This window comes from Triticum aestivum, chromosome 1B, assembly GCF_018294505.1.
Source record: "Triticum aestivum cultivar Chinese Spring chromosome 1B, IWGSC CS RefSeq v2.1, whole genome shotgun sequence".
Lineage (NCBI taxonomy): Eukaryota > Viridiplantae > Streptophyta > Magnoliopsida > Poales > Poaceae > Triticum > Triticum aestivum.
The window spans coordinates 512,549,580-512,565,549 of record NC_057795.1 but is presented as its reverse complement, the minus strand read 5'-3'; positions in this window follow the sequence as shown (position 1 = coordinate 512,565,549).

Genomic DNA, 15,970 nt, shown 5'->3' with positions numbered 1-15,970 from the left:
AATGATAACAATTAAAAGCATGCACTCATCACCAAGAAAAGTGAATGACCATATAGGGATATAAGAGATAATATCATCCAAACACACATTAAGGTAGCATATGATCAAACACATGATCATTCAAGTATCTCACACAAGGACATAATGTATCAAGCAAGCATACAATAAATTTCAACCAAATAAAGTGCAAGAGAGACAAAAGGCAACACTCTCTCTCGAAGGCTATGATCTGTACATATTTCTCCCCCTTTGGCAACAAGTTACCAAAAATTTCAAATATGCATAGTACTATTCGTCTCTTAGGCTTGGTCTCCATGAGGTAGTGTAGAGATGACACCAAGGACGAAGGCTTCAGTTGATGTAGCTGGAGCTACTAGAATGGCTGCTGGAGGTGGCACTGAAGCTGTGGCTGCTAGTGTAGATGTAGTTGCTCTACTATCAGGTACTAGCACTGCAGCTGACCTTTGACCTCTTGGCACATACAGAAAAGCTTCTGTAGTTGCCTTTCCTTCCTTATCCTCTGCTTCCTCCTAGAGCTGCTCAACTACCGTCTGTATCTCAGTGACTTTCATATCAAGAGCATATAATTTTTATCAATGATTCTCTACAAATTCTCCTGATTCTAAATGAGGGTGGACAAACCCTTCTCAATCCTCAAAGTAGATTGGATCATAAATCCAAGTTGATCTTGTTTGCTCTTCAAGAACACCTGAGATGCCTCTTCAGCACCTGACATCTTTGCAGATTTATCTGCCCTTGCCTTTGCTCTCTTCTCATGTGCTTGCACTGATGAAGGATCATTCTCATCCATGACCACTATGTTGTCTTCAAAATCTGGCTTGAGAGGGAAGTGCTCCTTGTCCAAAAGTAAGTGCCTATGCCCATCTTTGAGTTGATGACCATCTGAATTTGTGGAGCATACCCACAAGACCTTTTCTGATCAGCATCTGTCCTCTTGATTGTCTCTACAATCAGACACATGACATTGAATTTTTGAGGGACATCAAAAATATGCAGCAAGTTGATTGAATGTCCTCTTATCATCCTATGATCTCCAGACTTGGGCAATAGAGTATGCCTCAAGATGGTGTTGATTGTAGGCAGACCAGACAACATATATTTCACAGAGCCCAACTTATGAGTTTCCAGGGCTTCATCAGGAATTTCCTTGTACATACTTGCCATGGAGTTGCGGTCTTTCTTCTTCTTGGCATACACATCCAAATCATCCTCATGAGCTTCTGGAGGTTTTATCAGCTTGCCCCATTCATCAACAATTGACTGGTAAGTTGTACCTTCATACATCCACACTATCCTTCCATCAGGATAGAAATGAGCAGTGGATTAGAATTGCATGATCAACTCATCATTCCACTTGGTGAGCTTGTGTCCAACAAACTTGTCAACTCCACAAGCCTTGAAGCTGTCATATACATCTGGGAAGTGATCTTCATTCTCTCTGATGTATGTCCAACCGACCCATCTCATATCACACACAATTGGCTTCTTGTCAAGCAGAATGGTCTCATAGAAGTCTTGATGTTCTTTGGTGTGGAACCTGTAATCCACTGCAGTTCTCCTTCTCACAGCATAAGGGCCATTCTTCCTCCAAAGTCTCAGACCTGCATCCTTCCTGATGCTCATGTCCTCTACCACTGGATGAGTGTCATTGTGGTCTAGGATCTTTGGTTTGAGCTTTCTCAACAATTGGGCTTCAACATCTTCTTCTTCAACTTCAGGCACTGGGGCCTTGTTCTTCTCTTCAGGTGGGATGTTTCTGGTGCTTCTCTTGGGTGCAGACTTGGTGGTTTGAGCAACAACTTTGGGAGCAGGTTTGGGCTTAGCAGTAACCCCTGACTTGATTGCATCTCCCATAAGCTTTTGGGACTTGGGTGCTGGTGCAACATCCTCTTCCTCTTCCTCTTCAGAATCTCTCACCATAGTTGACTTTCCAAGAACTTTTGCAGTTGTGGTTCTTGCCCTCTTCTTCTTCTTGCCATCACCAACTGCCTCACCATCATTTGATTCTAGTGTGAATTTCATGGTTTCTCCTGTGGCAACTTTTCTTGGCTTGGATGTAGGCACTCTCCTTGCTGGTGCTTTGTTGTTCATACCAGGCTTTGTTGAAGTAGCAGTGCCATACTCCTTCATCACTTTCTTCTTTGAGGTGGCCTAATCCTCAACTGCAACATAATCCTCATCCTCAGAGTCTGAGGTTCTCTTCTTCCTTGCTCTAGTGGCTGCCTTGGGCAAGGCACTTGGTGTGCTCCTACTGCCCTCATCATAGCTGCTTGAGGTACTAGTGCCATCACTCATTTGCACTTGCTCTTCAAACTTATTCTGGCTATCACTCTGGTCAGACATATTGGCAGGCAAACTGACAGCAAACCCTGTGAATAGATATAGATGCGGTAGAGTAGATGAGCATCACAAAGTGCAGAGATTTTGCAAAACAAATGAGTCAAAAACTTAGTTTTAGTTCTCTACTGGAATGAGCTGGGAGCTACCGAATTGATAAACTCAGTGATACCGAAGCAACATTTGGAACCTAAACTAGTGAACTTGGTCAGACCAAGTCAGAGTTTGGTGGCATCGAGATTGCTAGGGTTTAACAAAGAGTTGAACTCGGTCACACTGATTTGCAGTTTTCGGTCAAACCGAAAAGCGCATGTGCAATGGCCTAAGCAAAATCGGTGAGACTGATTTCTACGATTTGATTGGTCCGAGATGAGTCCAGTGGAGAGCTAATCCTCAAAAATTTGAATCAGACTAAGCCTAAGGAAGTTTGCTCTAGATAGATTGATTTCATACGTGGCAAGAATCATGGCATTGTCCTCGTGCTTAGAATAGGAGGTGAATAGACAACACAAGGGGTTGAACAAATACCCTAGTTCGGCGGGTGTTTGCTACAGCGGCAATGGTGGAGCAGATTCTGTTGACGGCGACAGAAACCAGCGGCGGGAGGTCGCTGGCAGCAAGGAGGCGATCCGGAGACCAGAGGAGGCAGAGCAGGACACACGCGTGCTGAGGGGTTTTGAAGAAATTTCCAAAATCTCACCCGTGGGTATATATATCCCAACCCTGTCGCTGTGACCGAGTGGAACAACTCGGTGGGACCGATATGCACAATCGCAAGTGGTTACTACAACTCAGTGTGACCGAAATGTTCAAATCGGTTGCATCGAGATGAAGACCTACATCAACTTAGTGATCTCGGTGTGACCGAAATAGATGACTCGGTCAAACTGAAATGCACAAAGAGGTTTTGGAAGTTTAAGTCTATCACGAATGGGGGACTCCGAGTGCTCCTCACACAGAGTGGTTCGAATCTGACTTGATCAAACTTTGTGATGTAGCATGAATAGAGTTTGAGACGAGAAAAGCATAGACAGCTAGAGAAGGTTCTTAGGCATTCTTGTCCATCCACTTGGCAAAAGAGAAAGAGCCAAACAATCAAAACAACAAGTGGATGTCCTCGAATGAGCAAAATATGAAACCAACATGCTCACACAATAAAATGGCAAATGAAATATGTGGCAAAGCATGCACAAACACTCTAGCATCTATCAAGCAATTTTGCGACGACTAGGTCATATATATATATATATATATATATATATATATATATATATATATATATATATATGAGTATATTGACTTAGGAGTAAAATGAGAACCTTTTATCATAGGTCATACTCATTGTTTAAGCACAAGTGGGGTTACCACTTTTACATAAAGCATTGTTGTGTTCACACCATTAGAGTTGCTTTAGATCAATTCTTAGAGTAAAGCTCCCCCTAGATGTGATATCCCCCCTAAGAGGGATGAACTAACCTTGGGTTTTGTCGATGATGACTTCATGTAGGTGTTGAAGATGTGGACGCTCAATGTTGATGTAGATCATTTGGAGCAATCCATTGGAGTGAGTTGCACTTTCAATACGTACACGAGTTATTCCCTCAAGGAACAAACAAGGATATCCATGGACATAGAGTGAAGTACACACAAGATGAGGTCCATGAAAGCATTAGGTTACCTTGTCCCTTGTCTTACCAACAAGAGGGTTTGTGACTCCATGAACTAGTGCAAGATGTGGGAGTTGTTTGCACTTGTTCTTGCCAAAATGATATGAGTGAAGTGTGTTGGCAGACTCACACTCAAGAACTCTCTAGTTCTTCTTCTTCGGGATCCACATCATCTTGATGGGAATCCTTGGAGTTTTAGTCGTACTTGATGAAGTAGAACTTGATGTAGTCTTGGGAACCTACTTGAGCTAGTCCTTGGGAGCTTCTTCAAATGCATCAATCTCCTCTTGAAGCTTATCCTTGCCTTTTTGCTTGCGGTCTTGTGGTGGAAGATCATCTTTAGCTTGTGTCCCTTGGAAAGAAGTAGGATCATACTTCTCTTGTTGAGGAACAAACTTCGTCTTTGGTTATTGATCTTCTTCCCACTCAACTCCATTGGCATTGAACTTCGTTCAAAACCAACACCTTGATTCTTCCGGTGCCTTCCTTGCTTGTGTACAATTTCCTCAAATTGCTTACTTCCGGCAAGACTCTTCTAAACACCTTTCTCTATAATTCCCTTCAATAAGCTATTTTCTTGCTCAAGTGTAACTTGTCTAAGATAATCATTAGTGGAATCAAGAGAACTACTAGAAGTAATAACATTGGATTTAGCATGATTATTGTTACTACTAGAAGAAGAATCTTTATTACTTTTGTTGATAGATTTTACTTCTGGCATGTAAGTAGACAAGAGTAAATGCTTGGCAATGTAAGAAGAACTTTTCTTGCGAAGATCATCATTGATTGCCTTTAAAAACTCATGCTCTTGCTCTAGGTTGAGCTTTTCAAAGCGTAACTTCTCATGAGTGTTTAAAAGTTATCGATGATATTCCAAGGTAGTTCCATGAGCTAACTTAAGAGTATTTAGCTATTTAGTTAGTCGCTCAATCTTCTCCTTATCATTGTCATTCGTTTTATCTTGATTAGCATGACTAATTGACGTTTCATCATAGTATTCATCACTAGAGTTGTCAACATGTAAATCATCATCACCTAACAAATCATCTTCATCACTATTGAAATCAACATACTCGGGATGTGATACCTTTGGGCCTTTATCTAGGCATGAAGCATCTTCCAATTCCTTCATTTGGTTAGTCAAATATGTCGTAGGAGTTGGTTGACACAAGTGATAGACCGGCAACACCTTCATCTTGAGTATATTCGGAATCGGAGTGATAACTTCTTTGAGAGTGATGGTCGGAGTCGAAGCCGGATACCCATTCACCAACGTGAGCTTGATGTCTTTGATTTGTGTAGATCTTTGATGATTTGTCCTTCCTTTCCGAATCCTTGCTTCTCCGGCAGGTTCTTCGTTCATAAAGATCATCTCTACTCCTTCTCTCTCTTGGTGGCGATTCTTCTCTTCTACTTCTTCTTTTAGGTGAATTTTCTCTCCTTTTGTAGGGAGCCGTACACTCATTGGAGTAGTGTCTGGGTCTTCCACAATTGTAGCAATTACGTTCACGACTCGAAGATCTTTTGTCATTGTATGACCTTGACATGGAACTTCTTTCCTTGCTTCTACTCTTGTAGAATTTGTTGAAGTTCTTCACCATTAGGCTCAATTCTTCATTGAAGGTTTGTTTCTCACTTGATGATGTAGGAGCATCACATGAGGCTTTGTAAGCACCACTTGACTTGTTGTGAAACTCTTCTTTATCCTTGAGTGACATCCAATGAGCAACAATTCTTCCAGTGACTTTCATTGGCTTGAGATCTTTGTAATTGGGCATCATTTGGATCAATGTGCACACGGTATCATATTTTCCATCCAAGGCTCTTAGGATCTTCTTGATGATGAATCTATCGGACATCTCTTCACTTCCTAAGCCGGCAATCTCATTTGTGATGAGAGCAAGCCTAGAGTACATTTCAGCGACACCTTCACCATCCTTCATTTTGAACTTGTCAAGTTGACTTTGAAGCACATCCAATTTGGATTCCTTGAAAGAGTCGGTACCTTCGTGCATATCAATCAAAGTATCCCAAAATTCCTTTGCATTCTCAAGGCGACTGATTATGTTGAATTCTTTGGGGCACAATCCGTTGAAGAGGATATCAAAAGCTTGAGCGCAACATCTTCAACTCTTCCGCGGTAGCTTCACGGTTCGGGTCTCTCCCATCGAAGGATTAACCTTGCAAGCCAATACACACAATAGCCCAAACGGCGGGGTTATGTCCAAGAATATGCATTTTCATCTTATGCTTCCAACTAGCAAAATTAGTACCATCAAAGTAAGGACCTCTATGATGGTAATTTCCTAGCTAGATGCCATACTCTCCTAGGTTGTGAAACCAAGGCTATGATCACCAAAAGCTATGGAAATCAAGGCAAATGGAGACCGTAGCTCTAATACCACTTGTATGATCTGTTGGGGATATAACTATTTGTGTAAGCCGCCCAGGAGGGGCCGGGTTACGCAAAGAAGACTTACCAGAGAGAAGCCCAAGACCAAAGCATGAAGATGGCGGTTCATAGAGGGTGTAAGGCCCACAGGCGACTTAAGGCCCGTTGTAATAAACCGCCACAGTAATATGACTTGTATCATAAGGTAGATTTAACTAGTCACCGAGCCGGACACTGTTTATAAGCCGGCTGGGACTCTGTAAGCCGCAGGGCGTCAACCCGTGTATATAAAGGGACGACCTGCTGGCGGCTTAGGGCAAGAAACAACTCATCGAGAGCCGGGCATAGCGTATCTCGCTCCCTGGTCATCGAAACATCAATACCAACCCAACTAGACGTAGGCCTTACCTTCACCGTAAGGGGCCGAACTAGTATAAAACCTCTCGTGTCCCTCGTCCCGATTAACCCCTTCAAGCTTCCTAGTTGCGATGGCTCCACAACTAAGTCCTTTCACGAGGACATCTGACGTGACAATTCCACGACAGTTGGCACCCACCATGGGGGCCAGCGCACGGTGGATTTGAGTTCTTTAAGGGCAACTTCGAAGGGCTCAAGGGATACGTAGTGGGCCGGATGACCAAGAGTCGTTGCGGCAAGATCTACATCGACGATGAAGGCTGGGGCCCCGATGCCGGCTCAATCGAGTACAGGTACCGGGTCCCCTTCGGAGGGATCCACGTCTTCATCGGCTGGATTGGTGAGCCGGGACCTGAGCCGGACCACTGCACCGACCTTGTCGAGATGGCTCAGCATGCAAAACCCGCCCGAGCTCAACCCGGCATGAATCGTGTCTTTGTGGACTGCGTCCTTGGAGAAGAGCTTCCTGAAGGACCTGAATATGGTGGTGAGACGGCCGTCCACTCGGACGGTGATTCGTCCGCCGGTTCAACAGATTCGCTGTATCAAGTACAAGATGGCGTGCTCGGGGGCTGTTCCGATGGATTCATTATTCCGGACCCCTGTGAGTCGCCGAATTGGGCAGGAGTCTTCATGGCTGGGACTCAACCCGGCCAAAACTCTACAGCCGCTGCTGCAATTACGTCCGGGATAGGAGCGGCCAGGGCAGGAGGCCCTGTGCGCCCGCCGGCTCAAGTGCTGATAGATCTCATGGATAAGCTTACAACCCTGTTAACCGCCACGGTAATCCCTGCGAACAAAGATGAGCATGACGTTGAGGTGGCACGGGTGCGTGAGGATATAGCTCAGGACAACGAGGTCTTGGCAGCTGAGGATACTAGACTAGCTACAGAACGGGCGGCTCTCGACGCCCGGGCACAGCGGTTGCATTCAGAAGCTTACCAGCTCACGATGAGCTTAAATGCATCCAATGAGGTAATGAGGAGGAGACACCAGAAAACCCAATCCCGTTTACCTCCGAATTATGACCCTCGGGTTCTTTTCGCTACACCCGGAGCTGGCTCAAGTAACCCGCCAGATGCCAATCAGTTTATGATAGCTGGAGCAGGAGGACCGGCTCAGCCTCGAGAGATACCGCCTCCTCATGTGAGCATGGCACCACCGCGTTATGTGCCGATACCGGAGGGTCACTTTTCCAACCCCATGGAGAATTTAATCGCAGCATCAGCGCGTCTGGCGGCTCTCCCAGTGGACGGTGATGATCCAACAGCGGTGGAGACCTGGAGGATCAGGGAACTTGTGCAGACGGCCCTGGCTCAGCAAGAGACATATTCTTATAGCCGGGTTAGGATTCATTCAACTCCTCCACCTTGGTTAGCACCGCCTCGTCAAAACCGGAGCCCGAGTTACAGCAGGCACATGGAGTCCGAAGCTTTGTCAAGCAACGCCCAACGCCATGACCAACATGGTGTCTATAACCCGGTGCAAGACCGACTACGTCAGGAGAACGAGCGGGCGGCTCAGCTGGCGGCTCAACAAGCGGCTCAACAGAATATTCCAGAGTATCCAATGACTTCTGTTGAGATGGGAGGAGCCACCAGAACCGGTGGTGTTCCTTGTTTGGTACCGGCTTTGTGCAACGTGCGCCTGCCCAAGGACTTCAAGGGACCTCGAAAAGTGCCGAATTACACGGCCGACTTACAGCATGGAGCATGGATTGAGAGTTATGAGATGGCCATGGAGCTGTTGGAAGTCAGTGACGCGGCAATGGCTAAATATTTCACCATGATGTTAGATGGAACTTCCCGGTCTTGGTTAAAAAGCTTACCACCCAATTCCATTGGTTCGTGGGAGGAGTTAAAAGCCCGTTTCATTCAGAACTTCAAGGACACCTGTAAGCAACCTATGTCAATCATGGACTTGACGAGTTGTAATCAGGGGAGGGTGAGTCCACCACCCATTGGGTACGCCAGGTCAAGGAGATAATTCATTCATCTGATAAGATGGATGCCGGCTCTGCAGTCCTCATGTTGGAGAAAAATTGTAGCTTTGAGCCGCTGAGGTAGAAACTGGGGCATCTTAAGCGTGACTGCAAGGATATGGGTACGCTAATGGCGGCTTTAGTCAAATATGCTGATTCTGATAGTACCAAGGATCCCGCGTCTGAAGATGAGAAGACAGGGAAGGGAAAAAGGAATGGCAATGGAAAGGTTCAACAGCACAACCCAGTGAATCAAAGTGGCAATAAGCGTAAGGCGGACGGCAACCTGGAGCTTGTAGCCAACACTAATGCACAGGGTAACAATCAGAGACGTAAAGGTAAGTGGCCTCGATCCCGCGGGTCAGGCCCATCTCTTGTGCAGCTACTCAATGAGCCCTGCCCGAAACACGGCACCCGGGAGCACCCCGCTACACACCTGTGGAAAGATTGCGCGATCATGAAGGCATTTAAAAATTCCAATACCTTTGATGGCAGTCATGGGTCTGGCGGTGGTTCAGGGGCTGGCGGCTTTCATGGCCCGGGTGGCGGTTCAAACTCCGGTTTTCAGGGACAGCCGGGTGGAAATAATCAACAGCAATCTGGTCAGGGAGGACAACATCAGCAGTAGTCGGGTTATCAAAGCCATCCGAAACAGTTGAGTGGTTGGCAGTACCATGTGTTTACCACTAGCTTATGCAAACTTGACCAGAAGGTTCATAAGAGGGCCGTAAATTCGATTGAGCCGGCAATTCCTCATTATTTGAGATGGTCAGAGCAACCCATTATATGGAGCAGAGAGGATCACCCTCCACGAGTTGATAATCCGGGTCAGTTAGCCTTGGTGGTAGCACCCCAGGTTGGTGGATATAAATTCACTAAGATACTCATGGACGGAGGTAGCAGCATCAATATCCTCTACTCCGAGAATTTTCAGTGCATGGGGTTGGCTGAGTAGAATCTGAGAACATCCAACACAGTTTTCCATGGGGTGGTTCCAGGCAAGTCCGCTTACCCAGTTGGCAAGATTGAATTGGAGGTGGCCTTTTGAGATGAATATGACTCCAGGGCTGAGAAGTTGACGTTTGTAGTGGTCAAAATCAGGAGTCCATATCATGCTCTATTTGGGCGACCGGCTTATGCTAAATTCATGGCACGGTCGTGTTATGTTTACTTACAGCTCAAGATGCCGGGTTACAAGGGCACCATCACTATGCATGGGAGTCGAAAGGTGGCCTTGGAATGTGAAGAAGGCGACGTGGCTTATGCTGAGACTGCCTGTGCCGCGGAGGAGCTCAAATTCTATCAAGACAATGTTGACCCGGCGGATATGACCTCCTTCAAGAAACCAACTACTGAGCATGACCCGGTGTTGAAGTTTAAATCGGCCGCTGAGACAAAGCTTGTTGACTTTACCCCAGGAGACGCCTCTAAGCAGTTCAGTATCAGTGCCAATTTGGATCCTAAATAGGAAAGCAAGCTCTTCGAGTTCATCCGTGAGAACCGGGACATCTTTGCATGGAAACCTTATGACATGCCGGGTGTACCGAGGGAACTTGCTGAGCACACTCTCAATATTGATCCAAAGTATAAGCCGGTCAGGTAGTTTCTCCGACGGTTCAACGAAGAGAGATGGAAAGCTATTGGGGAAGAGGTCGCCCGGCTCTTAGTGGCCGGGTTTATTGTTTAATTTTTTCACCCGGAGAGGTTGGCTAACCCGGTGTTAGTACTCAAGAAGAACGGCACTTGGCGGATGTGTGTGGATTACACGGACTTAAACAAGGCATGTCCGGCGGATCCCTTTGGTCTCCCCCGTATTGATCAAATCATTGATGCTACGGCGGGTTGTGAACGTTTCAGCTTCTTGGATGCTTACTCTGGTTATCATCAGATCGAGATGGCAGTTAAGGACCAGGAGAAGACAGCTTTCATCACTCTGTTTGGGGCCTTCTGTTATGTATCTATGCCGTTTGGACTCAAGAGTGCCCAGGCGACTTATCAGCGATGTGTACAGAACTGTTTGCACGATCAAATTGGGCGTAATGTTCATGCTTATGTGGATGACATCATGGTGAAGTCCAGAGAAAAGGAAACCTTGATATCTGACTTGAGAGAGACCTTTGACAATCTCCGGGTTTACAAGATGATGCTTAACCCGGCCAAGTGTGTGTTTGGTGTACCTGCGGGCAAGCTCTTGGGTTTTCTGGTGTCAAACAGAGGCATTGAAGCTAATCCGGAGAAGATCAAGGCGATTACCTCTCTGGCTAAGCCGGCGTGTATCAATGATGTTCAGCACCTGGCGGGTCGTGTTGCCGCTTTAAGCCGGTTCATAAGCCGGTTAGGGGAGAAGGCCTTACCGCTATATCAGATGATGAAGAAAACAGACACCTTCGTCTGGAGTGATGCTGCTAACACTGCCTTTGAAGATTTAAAGAGACAGTTGTCTGAGCCACCGGTTCTTGCGGCTCCCATTGATAGAGAGCCGCTGTTGTTATATGTGGCTGCTAACTCGCGGGCCGTCAGTGTTGCCATTGTGGTGGAGCGTAAGGAGGCAGGCAAGGAGCACCTGGTTCAACGGCCGGTTTACTACGTCAGCGAGGTGCTCATTGAGTCTAAACAAAGATATCCACATTGGCAGAAACTTGTTTATGGTGTGTTCATGGCAAACCGGAAGCTGAAGCAGTACTTCCAAAGTCATCCTATAACGGTGGTAAGTTCAGCCCCTCTGGGAGACATCATTCAGAACAGGGAGGCCACAGGACGAATCGCTAAGTGGGCTATTGAGCTTGGGCCCTATGGTTTGAAGTATATGCCCCGTACTGCTATCAAATCTCAAGCCTTGGTCGACTTTATCAATGATTGGACAGAGTTGCAGGCACCTGAGGAGAAGCCGGATAATACGTATTGGACTATTCACTTTGATGGGTCCAGGCAGTTAGAAGGCTCAGGGGCTGGAGTTGTTTTAACTTCCCCTCGAGGTGACAAATTTCGCTATGTGCTCCGGCTCATGTTTCCCTGTACTAACAATGCAGCTGAATACGAGGCCTTGCTCCATGGTCTCCGGATGGCCAAGGAGATGAATTTGAGCCGGGTAAGGTGTTTGGGCGACTCAGATCTCGTGGCTCAACAGGTCTCAGGCAAGTGGGATTCTAAAGATCCCCTTATGGCGGCTTACCGTCGTGAAGTAGATGTTGTAGCTGGGCACTTCAAAGGGTATCAAGTGGAGCACATTGATAGAAGGAAGAATGAGGCGGCTGATGCGTTAAGCCGGTTGGGATCTCAGCGTAAGCCGGTGCCGCCTAACACCTTTCTTGACGTTTTGCATAATCCTTCTGTCAAGGTACCTACAGAGGAAGAGCTAGCAGTGCCAGACCCGGAGGCACAGTTGGTGGCCGCGCTTCACGTCATCCCAGATTGGACATTGCCATACTTGGCTTATATGACCCGGGGAGAGCTGCCTGAGGATGAGACCTTGGCGAGACAAATTGTCAGGCGGTCCAAATCCATGACAATTGTTAATGGCGAGTTACATCACCTCAGTGTCACAGGGGCATTCCAGCGTTGTGTGTCACCTGCGGAGGGTCAAGAGATACTTCGAGAGATCCATGAAGGAGATTGTGGTCATCATGCCGGCTCAAAATCTCTGGTGGCCAAGGCTTTCCGTCATGGTTTCTACTGGCTCACGGCTCATGCTGATGCGGAGGATCTGGTCAGTAAATGTGACGGTTGTCAGAAGTTCTCACGACGTGCTCATGTGCCGGCTCAAGAATTAAGGATGATCCCAATTACTTGGCCGTTCGCAGTCTGGGGGCTTGACATGGTTGGACCCTTCAAAAGGTCTAAGGATAAAAAGACACATCTCCTGGTGGCAGTAGATAAGTTTACAAAGTGGGTTGAGGCGGAGCCAGTCAGTAAGTGTGATGCGGCCACAGCGGTTCAGTTCATGAAAAAGGTGATCTTTCGTTTTGGTTTCCCACACACCATTATAACTAATAATGGTACTAATCTTTCCAAGGGAGCCATGGAAGTGTTCTTTCAACGAGAACATATCCGGCTTGATGTTTCGGCTGTTGCTCATCCTCAATCCAATGGTCAAGCAGAAAGAGCTAATCAAGAGATACTGAAGGGTATTAAGCCCCGACTCTTTGTCCCCTTAAAACGGACTCCGGGTTGCTGGGTGGAGGAGTTACCCTCTGTATTATGGAGCATCAACACTACGCCTAACAGATCTACGGGTTACACACCTTTTTTCATGGTCTATGGAGCAGACGCAGTTCTACCAAGTGACATCCGACATGACTCACCCCGTGTGGCGGCTTATATCGAGGCGGACAACGAACAGGCTCGTTAGGAGGCACTTGACTTGTTGGATGAGGAGCGAGACTTGGCAATAGCCCGCTCGGCGATTTACCAGCAAGACCTGCGCCGTTATCACAGCCGCCGGGTCAAGAGCAGAACCTTTCAGGAAGGTGATTTGGTGCTCCGGCTCATCCAGGATCAATCTGACATGCACAAGCTATCGCCACCTTGGGAAGGACCCTTTGTGGTCAGCAAGAATCTGAACAACGGGTCATATTACCTCATTGATATTCGAGAACACAAGGACTCATGTAAGTCGGAGGAGGAGACCCGCCGGCCGTGGAATATCGCCCATCTTCGGCCTTACTATACTTGAGCCACCGGCTCTTAAGATGTATATACTTTTGATGATGTACATATTGTATAAAGCAATAAAGCAGGACCTCTGTCCTTTTTTCCCATAAAGAATGTTTTTATGTCTTCTTTACCAGGTGGTGGACACTACCAACAAGGAGCGGATCATATCTGAATCCGGCTTTCCCTTTGGTCCGGCTTATGATCATATCTGAATCTAGCCATGATCACTTGGGGGCTTCCTGTTCAAACATAGGTCGTATTCGAACCAAAGAGAACATAGTTGTCGATACCCGCTTGATCGGCATGCTGCCAAACCCACTTGGGGGCCTCTTGATCATATTTGAATCACAGCTTAACCCCTTTGGGTCTAACGTGGATCGTATTCGAATCAGCGTCTTTAAACAAATCTTATGGTCACTTGGGGGCTTCCTGTTCAAACATAGGTCGTATTCAAACCAAAGAGAACATAGTTGTTAATACCCATTTGATCGGCATCGCCAAGCCACTGGGGGCTATATGATCGTATCCAAATCTTAGCTTAACCCCTTTGGAACAGTTTACTGATCGTATTCGAATCAGAAGCTTGTAAATGTTGGTTATTATCCATTATAAGCATAAATTATTTTGACTATACTAAGACCTTGTGAAAGGCATTATGCGATGTTTTTTGTCTTTTCCGGTTTAATATTGGTCACACCAAGTTGTTAAATACCAGGTGAGCATCATATCAGCAGGAAGGATTCTCAAGGGGATCGCAGCTATGTGATCATGGTTATGTTTAAACAACTATAGTCGTAAACCGGCTTGTATATGGTATCTTTGGTTGGTATTCCGGGTTGTCAATACTTTATGGGACCCCCGGTGCAATAAACCGCCAAGGGAATTTTTGTTTGTTTTTATGTGCAGGATAATGTAAGCAAATTTAAAATGCCAAGGGCATAACCGATCCACATAAGCCAGAAGTATATAGAAATGGCGGCTTACGAAAATGTTAAGTGCTAGGAATATGCACGAAGGCATGACAAACATGGAGAAGTTTTTCTACCCTATTACAAGACTCCCCGAGTCTGAACAAATGAAGCATTGTTTTTTCACATGACGCTTTACTCCTTCGGTGGGCTTGAAGATTCCAGGAAAGTTGACGAGGCCCAGTCAATGCCGCTTAAGGCTTCAAACTCAGCTTCATCATCTATTAAATCTGCTGGGTCCACTTCAGGGGCAAAAGTATGCTTACGAGTAGGAGGGATCAGGCTAACTTCATCATATGGAACGTTTGGAATTCTCCGGTTCTCACTATCATAGCCCGGAGAATACTTGGTGAGGTCGGTACCGTTCCCAATAAGGGTTCCCACAGGACGTATAACTTTGACACAGGCGATGAAGTCCTGATCATCAAATGCAGTACCGTCCTCTTTCCGACTGGGATATCCAAGAGCAAGGTCGGCCGGGTCTAGCTCTGGAAGCCATGCTTTTGCCCGGCTCAATGCGGCTATGGCTCCGGCTCTTGCGGATGCCCCCCTTAAATCCTGAATTCGCCGAGGTAGCATAGCGAGATGCTTCAGCACGTCTTGTAAGAGGCGGGGAGGGGTGTTTTATAAGGCTACAACGGCCAAGGCACATTGTGACCTGGAGTACAGTTATTCCACTAAGGTGTAAACTGCTTTAAGCTTGATCAGCATGTTTTGCTTAAGGTTGGTACTCCTGGGGCCTGTGTGTGCACAAGTATAATAGTCAGCCGGAAGTAATTATTACAATAGTTATTGAAAGGTTACAATGTTTGAGGTTTTGCATAGTAACTTACCGAAGATGGCTGAGACCATTTGAGATATCTGCCGTTTTAAGACAGGCAGCTCGGTTGTTGCCTCTGCAAGAGATGCTTCTATTGTCTCGGCCCGAGTTACTAGTGAAGCCTTCTCATCAGCCCAAGCTTTCTTCTCTGACTCAAAATTTTTCTTCAACTTCTCATTTTCAGAGACACTGAATTCAAATTTGGAGTTGGCCTTCTGAGTTTCAAGTTCTTGAGTTTCCAGTCGACTCTTCAGGAAAGCAAGCTCCGATTCAAATTGACTTATGGTGGCCTGCATTGACGCCAGGTTATGGTAAGGATCACGGTAAGGTAACATTCAAGTCCCAAGCACTTTACAAGTAATGATACTTGGCACTTGGGGGCTAATGTATGCTGAAGAATTTTAAACCTATCATACCGGGTCACACATATTAAGTCTCAAGCACTTTACAAGTAAATATACTTGACCCTTGGGGGCTAATGTATATTGCAAATTTAAGACTATCATGTTATAACCGGATTAAATATATTCTCTTTGAACCGGATAAACTAACAAGTAAAGCAGATTTCTAAGTCTACAGCATATTTATTCATAAGCAATAGACATGGGGGCTGGTACAGTATGTAAGATTCAGGTAAATAGTATAAGTTATACCTCAGATTTGTGCTGTATTTGTTTTACCATGTCAATTTCCAGGTCACGGCTATTATGCACT